Genomic DNA, 5,532 nt, shown 5'->3' with positions numbered 1-5,532 from the left:
GTATAAACCCCCTTTGGTTCATTTATTTGCAGTTTTGTTTTAAAAATTTTGGGAAAAATTGTTTTTGTTAAGGGAATGGCAAAAATAAAGTGTTTCGGAAAAATTTAGGCTTTTAAAAAAAAAAGCAACCATCTATTTGAATTATTGTAAAAACTGTTTTGTGGAGTTTTTAAAACCCTTGATCAAAGCAAATTTTTTGGGGGAAAAAAGGTATGTAGAATAACTCCCGTATCAAACTGTAAAAAAACGTTTTCAAATTTTTTAGTTTTCCCCAGAAATTCTGTCCCAAATTTTTAAAAAATTTACCATTAGGGGTAGGGAAAAAATTTTTTTATCTCTAATCTTACTTGTTAAATAATAGATTAAGGAATTAATGATAATTTTTGGGGGTGTGTTCTCTTCTTCGACTTTTTTGACCTGCGACAAACCCCAGGCCCTTTTTTAAAATTTGTTCTTTTGTTAAAGATTTGTTTTGTGTGTAGTTGAAAATTACACAACAAAAAGTGGCTCCCGGGAAGGTGTGATCGGGGAAATTTTTTTAAAACCCAAAAGGGAATAAAGAGGCTTCTTTATAGAAACGTTTAAGATTCCCCCAGTATTGTTCCTATAGGGGGGGCCTCTCCATTTTCTTTTTAGTTACTGTTTCTGAAAAAAGGTGCCCTCTCAGTATTTTTGGCAACTTAAGGATCTTCTTATTTTGGCCTTTGTTTAAATTACTTTTGAATATCAATTTTGATCTTTTAAGTGTTTTTTTTTTTTTCCCCAAACGTTCATTTTATTTTTTTTTAAAAAAATTTTTTTTTAAATACCTCCCCCCCCCACCACTCTCATCCCAACCCACCCCCCCCCCCAAGGAAATTGAAAAATCAGGTGGAAGTTTTAATTGTTCATACATACAATTTTTACTTTTGTCTCATTTGGGGTTTGGGGGCCCATTTACAACAATTATGATTATACTTTTTTTTAAAAAAAAAACCCTCTTTTTTTCACGTTGAAATTTTGATTCATGAAGAGCGGACTTTTACGATGTTGTCAGGAGGGACATTTTCTTCTCCGAAAATTGTGCCCCATTAGAAATTCGCTTGGGCTGTAGCCGCTGCAAGAGGAGTTCTACGGTAGGTAGGCACCCCTTTGTTCAAGAGACGATGGTTTGCACCCCGTGTGATTTTTGGGTCTCTTTAGTCTTATTGGGGGCGCAAAAGGGTGTGACTCAGCAGACCGATCCTTTCCCGGCGCCCCTTTCCTCAGTTGTTGCCACCAGTTTGAAAGTTGTTTGGTTTTTTGGGCTGCTGCCTTTTTTCCTCCTTGTTTTTCCCCCCCTTTTTAAAATTCTTCTTTTTCCTTTTCCCCACTTCTCTTCACCCTCTCCATCAAGAATATTCTCCCCCCAAGCGATTTCCGTGGGTTTAAGTTGATGGGGGGGCAGTTTTTTTTTCCGATTGCAGACTTTATAGTTTCACAGAGGGAAGGGCGGGCCCCTTGGTGCCGTCCAGAAGAGTTCTCCTTTTATGAAATTTTTCGGGTTTTGCGTCCTTTTTCCCTTTTCCCCCGTACGTGACAAGCCACTCAAACGTCGCTGGCAGAGCCAAAGTTTTGCATTTTTTAGGGATTTTTTTTTCTAGTCTGCATAGTTGGCTAGTCTGCCGGCCCCCCGAATTTGTGTAGACAGCGAACTTGGAAGTTTTCTAGGGGGGGTTTTCCCGTCGGGGATATTTCTGTCAAAGGGTTCATTTCCTTTCGTAGGCTACTCAGTAGCATGCCTGGTAATATTGGTTTGGCCTCTTGCTCAGTTGTCCCCGGGGCAGCGGCAGTTTGGCCAAAACGGTTGTTTTAATTTGCATTAAGGGAAAGGATACTGAATAAGAATTTGAATTTAAAATCTCATTTTGGTTTCTAAGGTGGACCTGTTTCCACTACTTAAATGAAGTCTCTCGGTGAACGTTGGTTTTGGATGCCGGGGGGGGGCCTTTAAAGGGGTTGAATGCCCCGCTCTCGCGGGGAAAATGGGAAAAAAATCAGTGCGATAAAAACTGCGAATTATCTGTTTTCAAGGTGTGTAGGTAGTCAAAGTGCGCCCAAAACCCCAGGTTGTTTTGGGCCAGGGGCCCCTTTATTTCTTGATTGGTATACATGAGTTCATAAGGGTTGAACTTGGGTTTAAATTTCCAACCCTGGGGGGGATGATGCCTGTTATTTTAAATTTGGGGGAAATCTTCCTTGATCAAAATTTTTATCCCCCTGGTCGGTGAAAAACTGGGAAAGGCGTTTTGGTTTGAATTTGACCTCCAGCTAGAAGTCTTTAAAGTTTCCAACTTATTTTAAAAAAGGTCTGCAAATTTCAGAAAAATTTTTGTTTGTTTGCATATGAAGTGGTAAATCAGCTTTTGGTTCTTTTTCTTTTTTCTTTTTGGTTGACGATCTCTCTCCCGTTAGAATGAATGAGGGGGACCCCAAAGAAAAGCACGACAAATTCTGGAGATGTTGAGGTAAAAAGGGTGGCAAAAAAAATCAGTGGAAGGTTGGTAGGAAGAAAACGGTTTTAAAGGGTTGGTGGTAAAGCCCAAGGTTGCGCAACTTTTTCGAGGCCCCAAATGGTATTGTCTCTGGAAAAAGTACCAACCTCGAATACGGCTCCCCAAACCCCTTTTCAAGTAGGGTCTTCCAAAAAGGGTTTGGGGCTGCATTCCTTTTGATTTTTGTCATGTTTTTACTAGTAGATGTTGACTTCATGTCCCCACTTTTTTGTTACCAAAAAGGGCCTCTGGGGAAGGCAGGCATCAATTGATGGATCCCGGGGGAAACCGGGTTTGCATTGGGTTTTCTGGATGCCCGGGTTGATCTTTGCCCCCGGTTTTTACTTCTTTTTTGGTTATTACGTGCCGGTTTTACTTTTTGGGCTGGAACCAAAAACAATCAGTTTTAAATGTACCGACTGTTTCTTTGGCAAATTTTACAGGCTCCTTCACTTCCACGACGATTGATTGGCTCGTTTGGGGGCCCCCCGTTTTCACCCCCTTTCCCCCAAAATTGGTTCTTGATCAAAAAAAAATTACATTGTTTGCCTCTTGCCGTTTCTAAATTTTTCTTATGGAAAAGTCCCCTGGTTTCCGCTGCGTTCGTGTCCAGAATTTTTTTTTAAACGCTCTCGAGGAAAAAAATTTTTTGGGGTTAAAAGGGGTTTCAACCATTTTTTATTGGGGTTAAAAGTGCTGTTTTTCGGTCGGTGGGCCCTTTGTTCCTTTTTTTGGGTTTATGGAAAATATATACCGAAAGGGGGGTTTTTTAAAATTTTTTACTTTCTAAAGTATTCTGGGGTTGTTTAAAAAGTTCCTCTACTCCCCGGGAAAGGAAATAGTTGTTGCAGATGCTTTCTTTCCCCGTATGTTTTTAAAGTTGATTCTTGGCTTTGGGGGGGTTTTATGTTGCTTTTACTTTGCATTCGGGGGTTTTATAGTATAAAATTTTTTTGGTATGTTGTTAAATATTGCTTTGTCCTTCTGTGTCTGTGACATCTGAGACGTCGGGGTTTGAAATACTTGTATAAGGGAAAGGGTTTCTTTAGGGACTAGAACCGATTTATTTTTTTCAGAATTGTTGAAAATTCCTCCCAATTTAGTTATTTTTCGTTTTATTGAATAGCACATTACCTACATATTTGTTTGTTCTTTTTTAAATTCTGTGTGTATTTCAAAAAGAAGTCTGCGAAACTCATTCCAGTCTTCCTCTCTGTTATGCAAATTTTGGGTTTTTTGTAAGTGTTTATTGTTTTTGGTCAGCGTTTGATTTTATGGTTTATCCCTGGTATATGTGGTCTTCCTTATTTTTTTTTTTAAAAAATTTCAAAATTAATCCATTTGCGTTGTTTTAATATGTTCCCAGGTTTTTTTGAATTTTTTTGCAGATGACTGTTTATCAAAAATTTTTGTAGCGGGTTCTTAAATTTAAAGTTTTAATCTCTCCATGTTCCCCTTTGATTTTAAAAATTTAAAATATCCCAAGTAGTGTGTATTTTATGTCAAATGTACTGCTTCGTGATCAATTTTTCCTGTTTTTTAAAATTCATTTTGTTTTTAGACCCCCGGGGGTATGGTTAATATGATATCAATGTGCCTTTCCCCTTTTTTGCTTCTGTAGCAATTTGACTTAACTTGAACTTTTGTTTAAATTCAATCATTTTGTTGTTGATGGGCCCCGAGTATTGGGGATTTTGTTTAATCGTCAGTATTTCCCATTTTTCGGTATGATATTTGGGGCTACTGGGCCCCTTTTCGATGTTTTTTTTTTTAAAGATAAAATAACGATGATTGGGTTGGGCAATAAATGCAACCCGAAAAGAAAGTCTCCCCTTTTTTAAAAATTTTAAATTTTTCCCCGATGATTTTACCTCAAAATCGGCGTTTTTATCTGTTTTTCATTCTGAAAAGTTCCCTTCGGTTTGTATCAACTGTCAGATTTCCCAAAAAAGATTTTTTTTCTGTGTTTTAATGTCGCTTTTCGTAGTTTATCAAATTTCCCTCCCCGAGTCTACGATTTTATTTATATACTTTTCATGAATATTAATTTAAATTTCCTCCCTTTTCATCATTGATGTGGTTTTCGTTGAAGTATGATGTGAAGTTGTGTTTTTTTCCAATTTAAATTTTTCCAGTTTCCCGTTTCTTCCGGTGAAAAATGAGACTTCGGCAATTTTACTTGGGCTTTTTGTTTGCTCCTTTTTTAAATTTTTTTATTAAAATTGAAAAAGTTATATTTGTTTTTTTGTTTTAATGTGTATGTGTTGGTGGGGGGGTTTTTTGAGTCACTGTGTGGTGTGGGGGGGCAAAGTTTAGTTGTTGTTTGTTTGTTTCAGTGTTAGGCATTATAGGAATGGGGTTTTTAATGTTGCGGGGGTCTTTGTTTTTAACTCTTTTTTTGTGGTCTATTATTTTGACAGTTTCACTCTGCCTTTTTTTTCTCCCACCTCCTCTTGGTCTAAAGCACATATTTGATGAATATTATAGACAATTATTCCGATTCAAAAAAAAAAAAGTAAAAAAATAAAAAGTCCCGAGATTTACAATAGTGTGGTGTGTTTTTGTGTGTGTGTGTGTGTGTAAATTTGTTTTTTAAAAAAATTTTAATAACTTAAAATAATTGATCAAAATTTCAATTTCAAAAAAATAATTACTTTCCCCCAAAAACAAAAAAAAAAGCCATATAGAATTCCAATTTAAATTATCTAAAGATCACATTTAAAACACAGAGCTTCTAAAAAAATAGCTGGTGCCTGTTAGGCGTTTTAAATTTTATAGATTTCCCCCCGGAACCACAAAGGAATGGAACTATCTGCCAGAAAAAAAAAGTCAAAGCACCCCAAAAAATGAACAGTTTTGGCCTCAGAGGGCATAAAAATAAAGGCGAGCGCTTGTAAACGCACTGATTGATTATTTTTTTGACAATTAAGTGTGAATCTTAAATTTTCCCTTTTGCACACGCGAAGAAAGGGGAAATTTCGCCCCCCAACGGTTTACGACTCTACGAACCCCAAAGCCC

Source organism: Berghia stephanieae, chromosome 13, assembly GCF_034508935.2.
Source record: "Berghia stephanieae isolate SIO BIC M18660-M18661 chromosome 13, UCSD_Bste_1.3, whole genome shotgun sequence".
In the NCBI taxonomy this organism is placed as follows: Eukaryota; Metazoa; Mollusca; class Gastropoda; order Nudibranchia; family Aeolidiidae; genus Berghia; species Berghia stephanieae.
This window is presented reverse-complemented; position numbering follows the sequence as displayed.